The 16,723-nt window shown below is 53.1% G+C and overlaps 1 protein-coding gene and 3 long non-coding RNA genes across 7 annotated transcripts in view; 3 read left to right on the forward strand and 1 right to left on the reverse strand.

Moving 5' to 3' along the window:
- The window catches only part of LOC102930774 (class I histocompatibility antigen, F10 alpha chain), a 1,343,638-nt gene that overhangs the window by 1,280,377 nt on the left and 46,538 nt on the right, over positions 1 to 16,723 (forward strand). The window lies entirely within an intron of this gene.
- The window catches only part of LOC119566052, a 302,951-nt gene that overhangs the window by 285,035 nt on the left and 1,193 nt on the right, over positions 1 to 16,723 (reverse strand). The window lies entirely within an intron of this gene.
- Positions 64 to 4,575, forward strand: LOC119566045. 2 transcript variants are annotated; one of them, XR_006290566.1, is made up of 4 exons: positions 72 to 174; positions 901 to 950; positions 4,056 to 4,197; positions 4,521 to 4,575. It is a non-coding gene; the product is annotated as an uncharacterized LOC119566045 (long non-coding RNA). The 2 variants fall into 2 exon arrangements; XR_005225025.2 differs by lacking the exon at positions 901 to 950 and having other exon boundaries at positions 64 to 174.
- LOC122465608 lies at positions 4,817 to 11,237 on the forward strand. 3 transcript variants are annotated; one of them, XR_006290581.1, is made up of 4 exons: positions 4,817 to 4,894; positions 8,806 to 8,937; positions 9,249 to 9,606; positions 10,544 to 11,237. It is a non-coding gene; the product is annotated as an uncharacterized LOC122465608 (long non-coding RNA). The 3 variants fall into 3 exon arrangements; XR_006290580.1 differs by lacking the exon at positions 4,817 to 4,894 and having other exon boundaries at positions 8,598 to 8,948; XR_006290579.1 differs by lacking the exon at positions 4,817 to 4,894 and having other exon boundaries at positions 8,598 to 8,937.

The raw sequence follows: 16,723 nt of genomic DNA on the forward strand, positions 1-16,723 counted from the left end.
CTGCCAAGCACCTTTGGGAGGAGGCGTCCCTCCCTGTCATCTCCCTCCCTCAGCTCAGTGGTGGCCTGAATTGCCCCTTCTCCCGGCAGAGCCAGAGGATTGGAAGCAGCAACATCAAACCCCTGTGTGGCTCGCAGGAATGAACACAAACACGCCCTTGTAGCTGGACAGATGGTGAGTTTTACCCCGGGATACTACAAGGCTAAAGAGAAAGGTGGTGGCCCCACATCTAAGGAATGAAACACAACACAGTCATCATCGTCATGCCCATCCTTGCCCCTTTATACTTCTACTGTCTCGCTCCCACCACCCTCGCCCTCTGTGGGTTCAGTGAGAGTGCCACCCTCAGTGCTTCCGACACACACAGACTCACACACACATCTTGCAAGGAAAACCTCACCACGGAGTCACATGCACCTGTGGCTTCCCTGCACCCCTGCTCTCCAGAATCCAATCCCAAGGAAAGCTTGTCGGGCCCAGAGCTGGCAGGGCGTCCGGTGCTGGAGTATTGAAGCTACCGTGACGGCACTCAGACGAAAGATGCTGAGAGGGTGCAAGTTAAGAATTGGCCGGTCAGGTTTCCAGTCCCCTCACGGGTCATTCCCTCACTCGAGCAAAGGGGCACATCTCAATTCTCAGCTGGCTCAGTCGAGCTGCATCGTTCTTGTTTCCTCTCAGTCAGGTTTGAGGCCTGTTTCGCACCCTGTTTGCACTTTGAGAAGACAGCCAGAAACTACTCTCTGAAATAGCAAATGCAGGAGGACGTGTTATCGCTCCTGCCCCAACACAGACAGACAAAGAGAGAAATGTTCTCGCTTTGAGGGTGGGACTCCCTGCCCTTGGCCAAAGACAAGCACCTCTCCTTGACCTTGGTCGCTCCTTCAGCTTTTCTTTCAACAGGGAGCCCGAGAGCTCAGGTGCTGGAGCGCTGCGTTTGTCAGTGAAGCTCGGTGAGCTCCAATGTCACTCGGCTCTTCTACCAGCAAGTCAAAACACAGGAAGGATTTCCTCCTTTGACAATCCTGGGGTTGTCTGAGGGTGTGTCCACACTGCACACTGAGCCTGTCTCTATGTGGCCTGGGCTTGCTGACTTGTGTTGCCAAGGCGGTGTTTGAGCATCCAGATTGCAGGGAAAACTCAGGCCTCACACTGTGTCTATCCTACCGCAGTAAATCGTCCTAAGTTACGCTGCTCCCGCTGCGTGAATAACAGAGCTGGATTTGACGTCGCTTCGGTCGACTTACTGCTGTGTCTACACTGGGCTGGGTCGACGGGAGACGCTCTTCGGTCGACTTCCCTTCCTCCTGCCGTTCCCGGCGCAGTCCCAACGGCGACCGGAGAGCGCTCTGCTGTCAATTTCGTGGGTCTTCACTCGAGCCCCACGACATCGACCCCCAGTGGATCCACTGCAGCAAACAGAGCCTCCCAACAGTGCTGCCCCATCCACACGGCACGACTTAGACCCGAGTGGGAAATTCAGCTCCTGTGGGGTGTGTCACCCTCATCCGCTGAAGATGCTCCCCGAGTCTCCAGGGATTCCTGCCATAACTTGTCTCCAGCCAGTTTGTGTCCATACGCTCCCCGCGGGGAGGCTGTGAGTGGCTTGGTTACAAGCGCTGGTTGCTCAGGCCTGGCAGGGAAGGGAAGCTCCGGGCAGCACTGACAGTCTGGAGATCCCTCCGGGGAAGCACAGGCGGTGGGTGGAACAGGCGGGGAGGCGAAGCTGCGGGGTCCTGCGGACGCCCTGAAACCAGCTCACAGACCCCCGGGGGTCACGCTGCCCTACACGCTGTTGCAGTAATGTTTGTACAAGGTGTGACGCTGGCAGAGCAGCTTGTGTCAGAGTGTGTTCAGGCCAACGGATGTGTGTGTTAGTAGAGATCAAAGCGACTGTTCAATGTGCAACTGTATTGGGGGTTTAAACCTCCTGAAAACTCGTGGAATGTTGTTTGCACTGTTTTCACGTCTCTGTGTCCTGTTACGCTGGAATAGCAAAGAGTTGCCTTGTGTAGACCCCTGTCACTAAATAACCCCGCAGAGGAGAATGAAGGTGTGTGGGATGCAAATGGAGAAAAGGTTCATTTCCAAAGAAGGGGTGGTAAGAAGCAGGATTCCTGGGCGGGGGGCAGGAGGGTGTGGTTTGCACTGTTGTTGCCCAGGGTGGGAATGGGGAACTGGGCTCTGGCTTAAAGCGGTGTCGGGCTTCGAGGGGCTGGGTTCAGAGCTGGAGGTTGGGGTTGGGGTGAGGGTTGGGCTCCAGTTTTGGTTCAGGGGTTTCGAGTTGGGGGGCAGGTTATGGGGTCAGGGTTCCAGTTGAGTTCCGGGTAGGGGGTGGGGTTTAGATTTTGGGGGGAGGGTTTGGCCAGCAGCAGCATAGAAGTGCGGGTGGCAATGGGGTGCCAGCCAATAGTGATAAGTCGGGGGTCTTTTAGGTCGTTTTTGTGTCAGTAGCACCCTGGGGAGGGGGTAGGGTCATGTTTACGACAGGGGGTTAAAGTGTTGGGGAAGGGGGTGGCAAGTTGACCCATCCCACTTCGTACTTCCCACACGGACACACACAATACGTCAAAGGCGTGGACGCACACACGTCACACACACACGATGACACAAAACGGCACACAACACGACACAAAAATAACACACGACACAGACACACACACACCATGACACGGAAAGCATCACACACAAAACATCACACACACAACCCACAACATGTCACACACACACACACACAGACTCAACACAACACAACCCACAATATGTCACACACACACACTCAACACAACACGACCCACAACACGTCACATTCACACACTCACACTCTCAACACGACACACCACACGTCTCGCACTCAACACGAGACACATGACCCACCACACGTCTCACAGACACTCAACGACACACAGCACGTTGCACGTACATCGCACACACACAACGTCGCACACACAATTTGTCGCATGCCGCACGTATCACGTCACACATGTCGCACTACGCACATGCACACGCACAACACGTCACGCACACGCACACACTACATGTCACACACACAACGCACACATGACACATGCCACAAAATGGCACACGACACAAAATGGCACACATGACATTGAGACACACACGACACTGAGACACACACACACGACACTGACACGTTGCACGTGGAACACACAGTACGTCGCACACACAGCACGTTGCACGTCACACACAACACGTCGCACTTTACATGTCACACGCACAACACATAGCACACAGCATGTCGAGCGTTGCTCGTGCATCACACGTCGCAGGTTGTAGATCGCACCTCACCGACACACACCACACATGACAACTGACAGACACACACACACATTACACACGATGTCTCACACACGACGTCTCTCACACACGCCCACACAACACACGACACACGCACAACACGCCCACACACACACGACAAAAGCCCACATACACACACACAACACATGACACGACACGCCCCCACCCCCACACACCACACACACACAACACGGCCACACACACAAACACACGCCACGACACACGCCCACACACGCCGACACACACACCCGCCGACTCATGACGTCTCACACATGCCAGCACATGATGTCTCAAACACACAGAGACAACACACACACCGACTCACACAACGTCTCTCACACACAGACACACACATGACACCGACACACACGACACACGCGACACACGACGTCTCACACGCCCACGACACCGAAACCGAGACCCACAACGTCTCACATACACAAACACGACGTCTCACACGCCCACGACACGACATACGACACGTCACACGACACACAAGACGGCAGAGGACACGACACCGGAATCACAACCCTGGAGACGACACCCCGCGGGTGCGAGAGCGGAGCGGGGACGGGCGGGGTGAACTCGGTCTCTGGGCGGCGCGTGGGGCCGGTGTGGACGGGAGGGACGAGGGCGGCAGGGCCGAGGGCGAGATGTGGGAGAGGCAAACAGAGGAGCCTACGAGACGTTGCCGACTGAGATGGTCACTTCCTTGTTTTTTCCCCTTGTGCTGGGTTTAGTACCAAGGAAAAAGAAGTCAAGCCTCAGAGTCTCCTGCCCTCATGCGACGGAAAGTGAGTGAGAGCAGCGAGCCTGTGACCGTTGGTGAGGCCAGGCAAGAGGCCTCCATCTGGGAGCCGAGCAATCGCCAGTCTCGGTGAGGTAAGTGTCTGGTTTGGTGAGGACTCTGCTCACACCCCACCTGAGTCCAGGTAGGGAAGCCCCGTAAATTAGGGTTCGGTTTGTAAGAAAAGGTTCCTGATCAGCTGTGGTTACGAGGGAGAAAAGGTCCCATTTTCAGAGGCTGCTCGTTTCTCTGGTCAGGAACGGTGTCTCCTCCGCAGCAGAAGGTTGGATCCAAGAGGATGACTCCAGGTGGTGAGTGGCTTGCCCTGCTCTCATGTTTCTCTGTCTTCTCTCGTGTGTTCGCCAACTCTCTCTTTCTCTTCTCTCCTCTTCTCTCCTCGTGCTGTGTCCCTTCACAGGACACGGGTAGGTGTGCATTCCCACAGGTGAGGTCTCGGGAGCCATGGAGAAGTCGGAGTGGAGGAAAATCATGCCGGGCAGTGGGTGCGAGCGTGGAACGGTGACTGTCGGGGTTAACGCTGTCTCGGTTCATCGCGTGGGGCCGATGCGCGGAGGAAGGCAAGATTTCCAGCACCAATGGGGCTCTGTATCATGATAGCCTACGCGATGTGGCCCACTGAGATGGTAACTTATTTGTTTTTCCTCCTTGGTCTGGGTTTAGTACAAACAGTTGACTCCCCTCATTGGATGGACAGCGAGCGAGAGCGGTGAGCCTGCGAGCACTGTTGATGCAGCCAGGAGTCGTCCGGTTGGCAGCGGAGCAGTCGCGAATGTCAGTGAGATAAGTGTCTGGTTTGGTTAAGGCTTTGCTCACGGCCCGCCTGGCTCCAGGTAGGGACTCCCCATCAGCTGGGGCTGGGTTTGTAAGAAAAGGTTCCTGACCAGCTGTGGTTTGGAGAGAGACAAGGTCCCCATTTTCAGGGGCTGCTCATTTCTCTGGCCAGGAACGGTGTCTCCTTCGCAGGAGAAGGTGGCATCTAGGAGGATGACTCCAGCTGGTGAGTTGCTTGCCTTCCTCCCATATTTTTCTCTCTTCTCTTGTGTGTTGGCCAACTTTCTCAGTCTCTCTCTCCTCTGCTCTCCTGGTGCCGCCTCCCTTTGTAGGACACGGGTAGGTGTGCATTCCCACAGGTGAGGTCTCGGGAGCCATGGAAAAGTCGGAGCGGACGTAAATCATGCAGGGCAGTAGAAAGGCTGCTGAAAGTACCTGTAAAAAGAAAAGGAGTACTTGTGGCACCTTAGAGACTAACCAGTTTATTTGAGCATGAGCTTTCGTGAGCTACAGCTCACTTCATCGGATGCATAGCTATGGCTCACGAAAGCTCATGCTCAAATAAACTGGTTAGTCTCTAAGGTGCCACAAGTACTCCTTTTCTTTTTACGAATACAGACTAACACGGCTGTTACTCTGAAACCTGAAAGTACCTGAAGAGACAAAGGAAATGAGAAGGGGGAAGTCCAGACTAAGACAGGAGTCTAGTCTGTAAAGAGAAACAACGGGAAGTCTAAGCTACAGAAACTCTTCAAGTTGCCAAAAGACATTTAGGATGTGAAATTACTTCTTGAATCCAGTCTCTTTAAGATCTTAGGCTTAGTATGCGTGTGTATTTGTATTTGCTTAGTAATCTGCCTTCTTCTGTTTGCTATCCCTTATAATCACTGAAAATCTACCTTTTCTAGTGAAACTATTTTTTGTTTATTATTATTATTAAACTCAGTTTGTGCAACTGGTGCTCCGTGAGGAAATGCTTTGTGTATTACTCCAAGGGGCCGCCCGGTGTCACTCTTCCTCCATGAGGGAAATGATTTGAGCATGACCTGAATTGGCCACCCGGTGTCACTGTTGGTCCATGGGGGAAATGATTTGTGCATTACACTGACTGGCCACCCGGTGTCACTGTTGCTCCGTTAGGGAAATTATTTGTGCATTACCCTGAGTGGCCACCGAGTGTCACTGTTGCTCCAGGAGGGAAATGCTTTGTGCAATACCTGGATTAGCCACCCAGTGTCACTGTTGCTCCACGAGGGAAATTGTTGCTGCATTACCCTGAGTGGTGGGAAGGAAAAGTTAGCATATGTGACTCCATTTTGGTTTGGGGCCCACCATTGTCTAAAAGCAAGCACATCATGCACCAGGAGGAGTGTTTCTTAGACACTGCATTCCTGTGAAAATCCTCCGCCCCCCCCGCCCTTGTCTCCAGCCTGTTTTATCTCCCGGTTTCTGTTCTTTGTCTGTTCCTAACTCCCTGCCTCCTGGCCTTGATGTGGGCCTCCCATCCTGATAAGAAAAGTTACTGGTGCATTGCTTTAGGACCATGCAATGTAGTTGAAGTCATGGTTTAGCGCGGGGAATGTACCTAGCAGGGATAGGTGGTAGATAAGGGAAGGGTTTGTCTATTGGCTAAGGTTTCCGATGCACGAGGGCAACGTGCTTTGCTGAAAGGTCTATAATCTTTGTATAACCTGCATGCGGGGTCCCCTCCTGATGAGCAGGGGGGCACCACGCTCGAGCGTAATAAACTTAGTATTTTTGGGAACCCTGCCGTTGTGGACTTCGTTCGTGTGCCTAAGCCTAGACTCGACCTGTGCGGGACCAATCGGGTATCATTCGCAGCAGTTCCTGTGCGTGACCTATCGGGTATAATTCGCAGCAGCTTGTGTGCGTGACCTGTCAGGTATAATTCGTAATGGTGGCCACCCACTCTCACTGTTGCTCTGTGAGGGAAATGGTTTGTGCATTATCTGGATTGGCCACCTGGTGTCACTGTTGCTCCGTGACGGAAGTGCTTTGTGCATTACCCTGTGTGGCCACCCAAGACAACACACACATCACACACAAAACATCACACACACAAAACACGACAGATGACACTGACACACACACACAACACGACACCGACACACAGAGAGAGAACACATCACACATACAGAAACACGTCTCTCACACACACACAACACAGGACACCGACACACAAACAACATGACACACAAATAAAATGACACACAAAATAGTACACAACACGACACACAAAAATCACACAGAACACACGACACCGACACATACACACGAGACGAGGCACAAAACGGCAGACAACGTGACACAGAAATCACACACGACACCGACACCCACACACAATATGACACACAACACCTCACATGACACACAAAACGGCACGTGACACACACACACAACACGATGCACAAAACATCGCACACAAAATATCACACACCCACACACAACACGACACACACACAGACAACACGACACACGACACCGACACACGACACACAAAACGGCACACGACACGAGACACAAAAGTCTCACATAACACATGACACCGACACACACAACGTGCACACAAAACGGCACACAACACGGCACACACCGTCACATGCACACAACACGGCATACAACAGGGCACACACACACTCAACATGGACCACAACACGCACACATAAACACGTCTCACACACAGAAAACGACACACAAGTCACACACACAACACGTCACACGACACATGCAACACGACACACACAACACGTCACACAGCAGAAGGTTTCATCTAGGAGGAGGATGTCCCGGAGTCCCCGGGCGATGCTCTGGAACTGCTCCCCAGGAAGCCAGGCAGGACTCTGGGGAAGTCTCCTCTCGGGGAGCAGCCTGTCTGCAGGACACACAACTCCCCCGGCTCCACCTTCCTGGCTCTGACCTCGGAGCCTTCAGCCTCCTCTGCCCCTCCCTGCGCTTCCCACAGCCAGTCCGCCCAGGCGGGGTCCTGGGGAAGCCAGAGGGTCCCGCCCCCCAACTCCGCAGTCAGACGGGACTCTCAGCCAGCCAGGAAAACAGAGCTTTATTAGACGACAGGGACATGGTCTAACACAGAGCTTGTAGGTGCAGAGAACAGGACCCCTCAGCCGGTCCATTTTGGGGGGCAGTGAGCCAGACAACCCCGTCTGCCCTTCACTCCATGTCTCCAGCCAGCCCCCAACTGAAACTCCCCCCAGCCCCTCCTCCTCTGGGCTTTGTCCCTGTCCCCGGCCAGGAGGTCACCGGATTCCTTTGTTCTCCAACCCTTTAGCTCTCACCTTGCAGGGGGGAAGGGCCCAGGGCATCAGGTGCCAGGAAAGAGGGTGTCGGCCATTCTGTGTGTCCAGACCCCTGCACACACCTGCCCTCCAGAGCTCTGCAACGATCATACACCCTTACCCCACCACCTAGATCCTTAAGAACTGCATAGGGGAAACTGAGGAACCCCCACACGATTCAGAGGAAACATGAAGTCCCGCTTCATCACAGATGACTCCAGGAGGTGAGTTGCTTGCTATCCTACCATGTTTTTCTCTGTCTCTCCTCCAGTATGTTGGCCATCACACACACACTCTCTCTCTGTCTCTCTGTCCTTGCCTTTCCCTGTGCTGTCCCCCTTCACAGGACACGGGCAGGCACGCTAGGCGTGCATCCCCGCAGGCTATGTCTCGGAAGCCAAGAAGCAGTAGGAGGGGATGAAAATCATGCAGGGCAGTGGGTGCGAGAGTGGAGCGGTGACTGTCGGTGTTAACTCCGTCTCTGTGCGTCGAGTGGGGCCGATGTGGATGGGATGAAAGAGTGAGGCAGGGCTGAGGGCAAGATTTCCAGCACCCATCGAGCTTTGTGGAGTGATGGCTCATGCTTGGCTTTTGCAGCTGCTTTCGCAGAGGAATTGTCCAGGAGCCCTAGCCGGAGGAGAATATGGCAGGAGTGGACCTGAGCAGCTTGGACATCCTTCTAAGCAGACGTGAAGAGTCGTCAGCTTTCTGCCTCCCGCATAACTGGCTGTGAGTAAGCGGTCAGTGCTTTCAATTCCTCATCTGTACTCCCTGTCGTACTCTTCACAGGCCGTGGGCTTCCTTGTTGAGTACGAGGCTCTGGGATTAAGGCTGAGGAAGGGACCAGAGTCTCCTGAGCAAAGTGACGATTTTGGGTGCCGTTACAATGGGCGCCTTCTAGTTGCAGTTGTAAAGTAGGAACGGGAGATGGGTTGAGGGCGGAGCCGTGGGATACAGGAGATGTGAAATGAAGAGACTACACGACACTGCAGACGGAGATGGTAATTTTTTTTGTTTTTCCCCCACTCTGCTGGCTTTAGTACGAAGGAAAAAGAAGTCAAGCCTCAGAGTCTACTGCCCTCATGCGATGGAAAGTGAGTGAGAGCAGCGAGCTTGTGACCGTTGGTGATGCCAGGCAAGAGCCCTCCATCTGGGAGCCGAGCAAGCGCCAGTCTTGGTGAGATAAGTGTCTGGTTTGGTGAAGGCTCTCTTCACGCCCCACCTGAGTCCAGGTAGAAAAGCCCTGTAAATTAGGGTTCGGTTTGTAAGAAAAGGTTCCTGATCAGCTGTGGTTACGAGGGAGAAAAGGTCCCATTTTCAGAAGCTGCTCATTTCTCTGGTCAAGAACGGTGTCTCCTCCACAGCAGAAGGTTGGATCCAAGAGGATGACTCCAGGTGGTGAGTGGCTTGCCTTGCTCTCATGTTTCTCTGTCTTCTCTCGTGTGTTCGCCAACTCTCTCTCTCTCTCTCTCCTCTCCTCTCCTGGTGCCGACGATGACCAGGCCCCGGGTGCCTGGGCCCCAGTGCCCTGCCTGTGCTCCATCTCTTCCTGTATCTGCCTCGCCCCTTCTCCCAGCCCACACTGCCCACCGCTGCCTGCATGAGTTCCCCCTCTCCTCCACTGCACCCCCCTCTCTGGGGTCCCTGCCACTCACCGTCTGCCTCCTCTCCTCCACCCCCTCCCCCGCTTCCCCACGGGTCACTCCGGGGGCCGGTTTTCTTCACCATTTTCGTGCATGATCTGGAGGATGGGATGGATTGCACCCTCAGCAAGTTTGCAGATGACACTAAGCTGGGGGGAGAGGGAGATACGCTGGAGGGTTGGGGTAGGGTTCAGAGTGACCCAGACAAATTAGAGGATTGGGCCAAAAGAAAGCTGATGAGGTTCAGCAAGGACAAGTGCTGAGCCCTGCACTTAGGAGAGAAGAATCCCATGCACTGCCCCAAGTATGCCATGTCCCCGCCCCAACCAACCCTCCCGGAGCATCCTCAATTCCATGAAACAGCTGTTCTGGGGTGGGCAGGAAGTGCTGGGAAGGAGAGTGGGGAGTTGCTCAGTGGGGCTGCAGGCGGGCGAGACGCACTGCGGGGAGGGCAGAGCTTGGCTGCCACTGGGTGCTAAGCACCCACTAATATTTCCTCCTGGGTGATCCAGGCCCGGAGCACCCATGCAGTCGGCTCCTATGATCCCCCTCCCCCAAATCAAAATGCCGAGAGATTTGGGGGAGTCTCTCAGTCTTGTTCATGTTACTAACTTTTCTGGGGGTGTGTCTCTCTGGGTGGGGTCTGTGTGTGTTTATGCACAAGCTGATTGTGATGTCACGGATGCCAACAGCAAAGAGTGTTCGGCGTCAGCATTCTTGCCCTGCCCTCAGTCTGCCAACTGGCTTGGTTGACAACGGCTGGTGAGCCAAGGAGCTGCTGAGAGACGCGGACCATCCCTCTGTCAACAACTTCTTGAATCAGCTATTTGCACAGGTGTTTGAGGAACAAAAGGATGAGTTTTTACAGAAGGTAATTCCCAGATTCTTTCCCTGCTCATTAGATCGCACACGACAGGTCGGTGCCTCCTTCTCCTCGGGACGGGTGGGGGCTGGTGTGGCAACAGGCAGGTCTCAGCGCTCCGTTTTGATTTGAATGTGGCCATCTCTCAGGTCTCCTCCTGCTTCAGCCTGTCAGGTTCTTTGGAGGCAGATTTAGATGATTTTATCTTTCAGCAGACTAGTCGGGGGGAATTTCCAGGGATAGAACCAAAAGGGAAGATAACAAAACTCGTGTAGAAGTTAGATTGATATCTCCATCAATAGTATTTCCCTTGGAGTTGCCCCTAATGCACTCCTTGCCTTCAAGTTGGGAATAGAAACCCTTTGTCTCCTGTCATGACTGCCAAAGAAATGTGTATTGAGAGAATATCGATCTCAGAATTTACATGATTGAAATGCACATAAATGAGCTCAAATAATGCAGAAGAAATGAATCTTAAGATATTGAAAGTGATACAGCTCCACTCCCATCCCCTGGCTGTCATCTTGGTAGCTCTCTCACAAAGAATCTCATGGCGATAGATCTCAAAACTCTCTACAAATTCTACTCTACCCCCTTGGGCTATAGAAAAGAGATGTGTCGATCCCCCCTCCTCCCCCCCCCCCGCAATTCCTTTCCAGGAAAGGGGTTTCAATCAACTGTCGCCTACGTTTGTCATGGGTCTCGCTGTGATTTCTTTGTCCTTGTTTTGGAGGCCTAACTTCTGACTGGATGTTGGAAATAATATGGGTCATTCTTCATTTCAAGTTGACTGATTCTTTCCCCCATGCTAATACATTCCAGGTTTTCAAATAGTTGAGAAGAAGTCAACATATTTGCAGCTGCTTATTCATCCTTCCAGACCCTCAAACCCTCGAGATGACAATCTTTTCTTCCTTTTCCTGGCTTCTCTGGGAACAGAGCTTTCTTGGTTTTCAGCTTGGCCCGATCTGTTCCCAGAGTCCCAACATTCTGTGCACAAAGGAGTGGGGTTAAGAAGGAAGCATTTTTGCAACTAGGCCCAGGCAATGAGCAAAGAACATAGAAACTGACCTTTTGCTCTTTCTATCCCTAGCCTCTGTTTGCCAGGTGCCAGGAATGAGCAACAGGAATGGATCGCTTGATGATTCCCTGTTCATTCCTTCTGGGGCACTCAGCACTGGCTACTGTCAGAAGACAGAGTACTGGGCTAAATGGACCTTTGGTTTGACCCAGTCTGGGCGGTCTTGTGTTGCTTATCTTCTTGGTTGCAGCAACCAGTCCTGGCTATTAGAGGAGCAGATGGCTTCAAAAGACCACTCTCGTGGATCTGGGAATCCTGGGCAAACTAATTCCCTTCCTTTCGAGAAGGACAGAAAAACCCATTTCCTCTTTCTTTCTATTCCAGGCTTCATTCCTTTTTCCAAAGACTCGCCTCTCGGGAGCACAGAGAGATCCATGTGCACAAAGTGCTCGTCCAACCTGCAGCCATTGAGGCATGCTCTGGCCTCAGCCCCCAAGAACAGGCCTTGCCAGAGAAGCCCCAGGGAAGAAAATGCTCATGGACCATCCTGTCAGGCATGAAAAGACTCTGTGTCTGTTGCCAATCCCACAGCACGATGGCAGAGAGCAGTGAGGAGAGAACAGCTTCCTCTCCAAGAAGGTGGACGCACTTGTCCCTGAAGAAGAAAGCAGCTGAGACCCAGGTGGAGGCAGAGGAGGTGAAGCTGCAGGAGACGACAGACGAAGTCCAAATGGATCTTACAGGTGAGATGGTTCAATCCACATAGTTGGCGAGGAGCATGTGAGGAACACTCACACCAGTCACTTGACAAGCCTTCGACATCAGGGCCGTCTCATGGGACAGTGATGGGCACCTCCGGCTCTGGAATCCATTTAGAGGGTGGCAGAGGTCCATGGCTGAGGTGGGGAGAGCTGACAATGTCAGGTCACCCCCCTCTGGGGATCTGGCACGGTGGGGTGGGGACTACTAACATTGTTCCAGGCTGGAAGGAGAAGAGAGAGGCTGGACGTTGGAGGAAATCATTTCTTTTCTCCTCGATTGGCTCCCTTTCCTCAGGAAAATGCTCCAGAGGTCTCAGCAGGTCCCAGCTGGGAACCTTACCAGAGCTGAGTCATTCCTTCTTGTGGGGTTCAATGCAAAAGGAGGCCAGGTGCCCATCACTGACAGGAAAGGGGTGCAAAGGGAGGGGAAGAGTAGACGACACCATTGAAAAGAAACTGGCCCCGAGGGAAGAGGAAGCCTTGTGTGGTCAAAGCCCCCAGCTAAGAGTCAGGAGAGCGGAGTTCTCTGCTGAGCTCTGCCAACAACCTTTAGTCTGACCCTGGGGAATTCGCTTCAGGGCTCCGGGCCCAACTTCCATCCTCTGTAAACCAGGGGGAAGACGTGGAAAAGCAAAATTTTAAGAATGTTTCTTTCTGCTGCAGGGACGAAGAAGGAGCCGTCTGACACGAAGGGGAAGTGGGAAAAAGGAAGCCCAGAAGAGCAGGAAGAAGAGCGCCGTACTCCCAGCCCCTCATTAACAAGCAGCTCCCATATGACGATGGTAATGATGCTGTGTGGCCGTGCTCATGGAAAGCATCCCTTGCTGTGTGTAGGAATATCTCCCAGGGGCTGAAAAGAAACACTCGTCAAGGGTGATCAACTCCAGCCAGCCTTTATCTGGATTGCTTGAACGAGGCCGCTTTGACAAAGGGGTTTAGGCACCTAAAGAAGTCCAGAGGTGCTTTGTGGGATTGGCAGAAGTGCCTGACTCAGGTGCCTGATTCTGATGCACTTTCCATGGCACACAGGCACTGCTGAAAATCAGACCAGGCCCATCCCTGCCCTGGTCGGGGGAACCCACCTATCTCCTGGCTGTGGGGTTCTGGCCCATCTCGTGGCACCAGGACCACTTCGAGACACAGAGAAAAGGAGTCTGCTCTAGAGCCTTAGCTAACAGCCTCTTGGCTTTTCGCTCCTGTGGTCGAGGCACCTGCACTAAGCTCCAGAGGTCCCAGGTTCCCTCCCGCCTGCCAAGATCTGGGCTCTGTACGAGTTACAAAAGCCTCTAGACACCTTTGTAACTCTTCCTCTTCGGGACAGAGCACCCTGCAGCACATACAAAAGGCTGCAATTCTGGGAGCTTCTGACCCGCCGGGGGTCTGGAGTATGGAGGCGAGTGTGCCACTCCACTGTGCTCTACTGCATCCTAGGATATCAGGGTTGGAAGGGACCTCAAGAGGTCATCTAGTCCACCCCCTTGCTCAAAGCAGGACCAAACCCCAATTTTTACCCTAGATCTCGAAATGGTCCCCCGCTCAGGGATTGAACTCACAACCCTGGGTTTAGCGAATGCTCAAACCACTGAGCTACCCCTCAGCTGTTGGCAACCAGGACAGACGGTGCTAATCCAGCACCATGCAGGCCAGCTGCAGGAATCCCCAGGGGGTGCCCTGAGACACCAGGGCAAAGGCCTCCAGCACCCCAGGCCCTGGGTTGAGGTGACCCTGGAACCAGGCCCCCTGGAGTAACATTGTGCCCAGTGAGTTCTCACCCCCAGGGCTCTGGCCCCAGAGGCCCACGCTTTGGGCTTCTCCTCAGCCAGGCAAACTTGCTTCTTCAGTCTGTTACTTTCTGTCCTGACGGCGATTCCTGCCTGTTTTCTGGCAGCCCCACAGGCTGCGAGGTGGGGAAGGAAGAGGGCGTTTCCGTTTGGGCCCTTTTCTCAGTCCCTTCCTCGCAGACACGGTGGGCTGCCAGAATTGCTGAGCCAATCTCCTCAGGCGCTCGGGGTGGATGGGACATGGGGCAGGTTCTCCAGTGACCCCTCGGCGACACTCAAGGAGCAACTCAAATGGGCTTTGCAGGACATTGAGGCTTTCTCAGCAAAAGCGGGGTTTCCTGCGAGGAGGGGCTAGCGAGGGAGGAAACGGGGTGGCCCTTGGGGTCCCAGCACTGCCCGAGAGGCTCCCGTCTCTTCTCAGGAGAGGGGGCCAGAGAGGGGACAAAAGGCTGAGGAAACCTTAGCACCTGGGGAGGCTTTTGAAGAAAAGGGCTCAGCCGGAGTCTCCACGCTCCCTCGGCACTGCCAGCCTCCCCCGGGGACAGACTGTTCCAGGGCAGCTGCCCCAGGGAAATACTCAATCCCAACAGGCTTTGTCCCTGTTCTTTGCAGACCCCCAGGGAGCACCCTTCCTCAGCCCCGCTCCATGCCCTGCTGATGGCAGCCGTGAAGGGTCTGACAACACCCACCCTGCAGAGATTTAGAGCCGCAGAGGAAGAGCTGAGGGCCATCGTATCTCTCGGAACTCGGGCAGAGACAGGGATGACCTGCAGGAAACCCGAGGAACAGGCAGGTTGGGGAGGAAGTTCAGGCTGAGGACTCTGTTCATTGATTAGTCTCAGAGTTTCCAGGAAAGCCAAAGCCCAGGAAGGGAATAAGTCTGCACTTCCGCACCACGTGCAGGCGGTCTTTGGAGAAGGGCTTGAATGTCACCTATCCCCGTGGCCACGCGATGAATGGCAAGGGGCTGAGCCAACCTTCCCATCCCATGCCAGTGTCCCAGGAATGGTTTCCAAGGAGAGGAACTTCTCCCATCCCCCTCTCTGCGCAGCATCCCCCTGCCCCATTGCGGGAGTCTCTTACTCTCTCCATCTTGTCTCCGTGAGTCTGTATCATAACACACATGCATAACAGCACTGCACGAAGTATGTACACGTCACCTTAACTCTGATGTTTCCTAACGTTTAAAGGCTTGGCCTCCAGGGTGTTCTTTGTGCTCACAGATCTATTTTGGGGAGAGATGCACTCATTTATTTCAGAGTGGTAGCCGTGTTAGTCTGTATCAGCAAAAAACCCAAAAAAACGAGGAGTACTTCTGGCACCTTACAGACTAACAAATGTATTTGGGCATAAACTTTCGTGGGCTAAAACCCACTTCATTGGATGCATCCACTGGTGTTAAAGTTCCTTCCCCACTCTGAACGCTAGGGTACAGATGTGGGGACCTGCATGAAAACCTCCTAAGCTTACTTTAACCAGCTTAGGATTCAACTTCCCCAAGATACAAACTATTTTACCCTTTGCCCTTGGACTTCCACTGCCACCACCGAACGTTTATCTGGGTTACTGGGAAAGCGTTGTCTGGGAACATCTTTCCCCCCAAAATCCTCCCAACCCTTGCACCCCACTTCCTGGGAAAGGTTTGGTAAAAATCCTCACCAATTTGCATAGGTGAGCACAGACCCAAGCCCTTGGATCTTAGAACAATGAAAAAAGCATTCAGTTCTTGAAAAGAAACATTTTAATAAAAGAAACAGTAAAAAAAAAAGGATCATCTCTGTAAAATCAGGATGGTAGATACCTTACAGGGTAATTAGATTCAAAACATAAAGAATCCCTCTAGGCAAAACCTTAAGTTACAAAAAAGACACACAGACAGGAATATTCATTCTCTTCAGCACAGCTATTTTCTCAGCCATTTAAAGAAATCATAATCTAACACATACCTAGCTAGATTGCTTACTAAGTTCTAAGGGTATGTCTACACTACGAAATTAGGTCGAATTTATAGAAGTCGGTTTTTTAGAAATCGTTTTTAGATAGTCGATTTGTGTGTGTCCCCACACAAAATGCTCTAAGTGCATTAAGTGCATTAACTCGGCAGAGCGCTTCCACAGTACCGAGGCTAGCGTCGACTTCCGGAGCGTTGCACTGTGGGTAGCCATCCCACAGTTCCCGCAGTCTCCGCTCCCCACTGGAATTCTGGGTAGAAATCCCAGTGCCTGATGGGGCTAAAACACTGTCGTGGGTGGTTCTGGGTCCATATCATCAGGCCCCCGTTCCCTCCCTCCCTCCGTGAAAGCAACAGCAGACAATCGTTTCGCACCTTTTTTCTTGAGTTACCTGTGCGGACGCCATGCCACGGCAAGCATGGAGCCCGCTCAGCTCACTTGGGCAATTAGGAGCACATTAAACACCACACGCGTTACCCAGCAGTATATGCAGCA

This window comes from Chelonia mydas, chromosome 4, assembly GCF_015237465.2.
Source record: "Chelonia mydas isolate rCheMyd1 chromosome 4, rCheMyd1.pri.v2, whole genome shotgun sequence".
Lineage (NCBI taxonomy): Eukaryota > Metazoa > Chordata > Testudines > Cheloniidae > Chelonia > Chelonia mydas.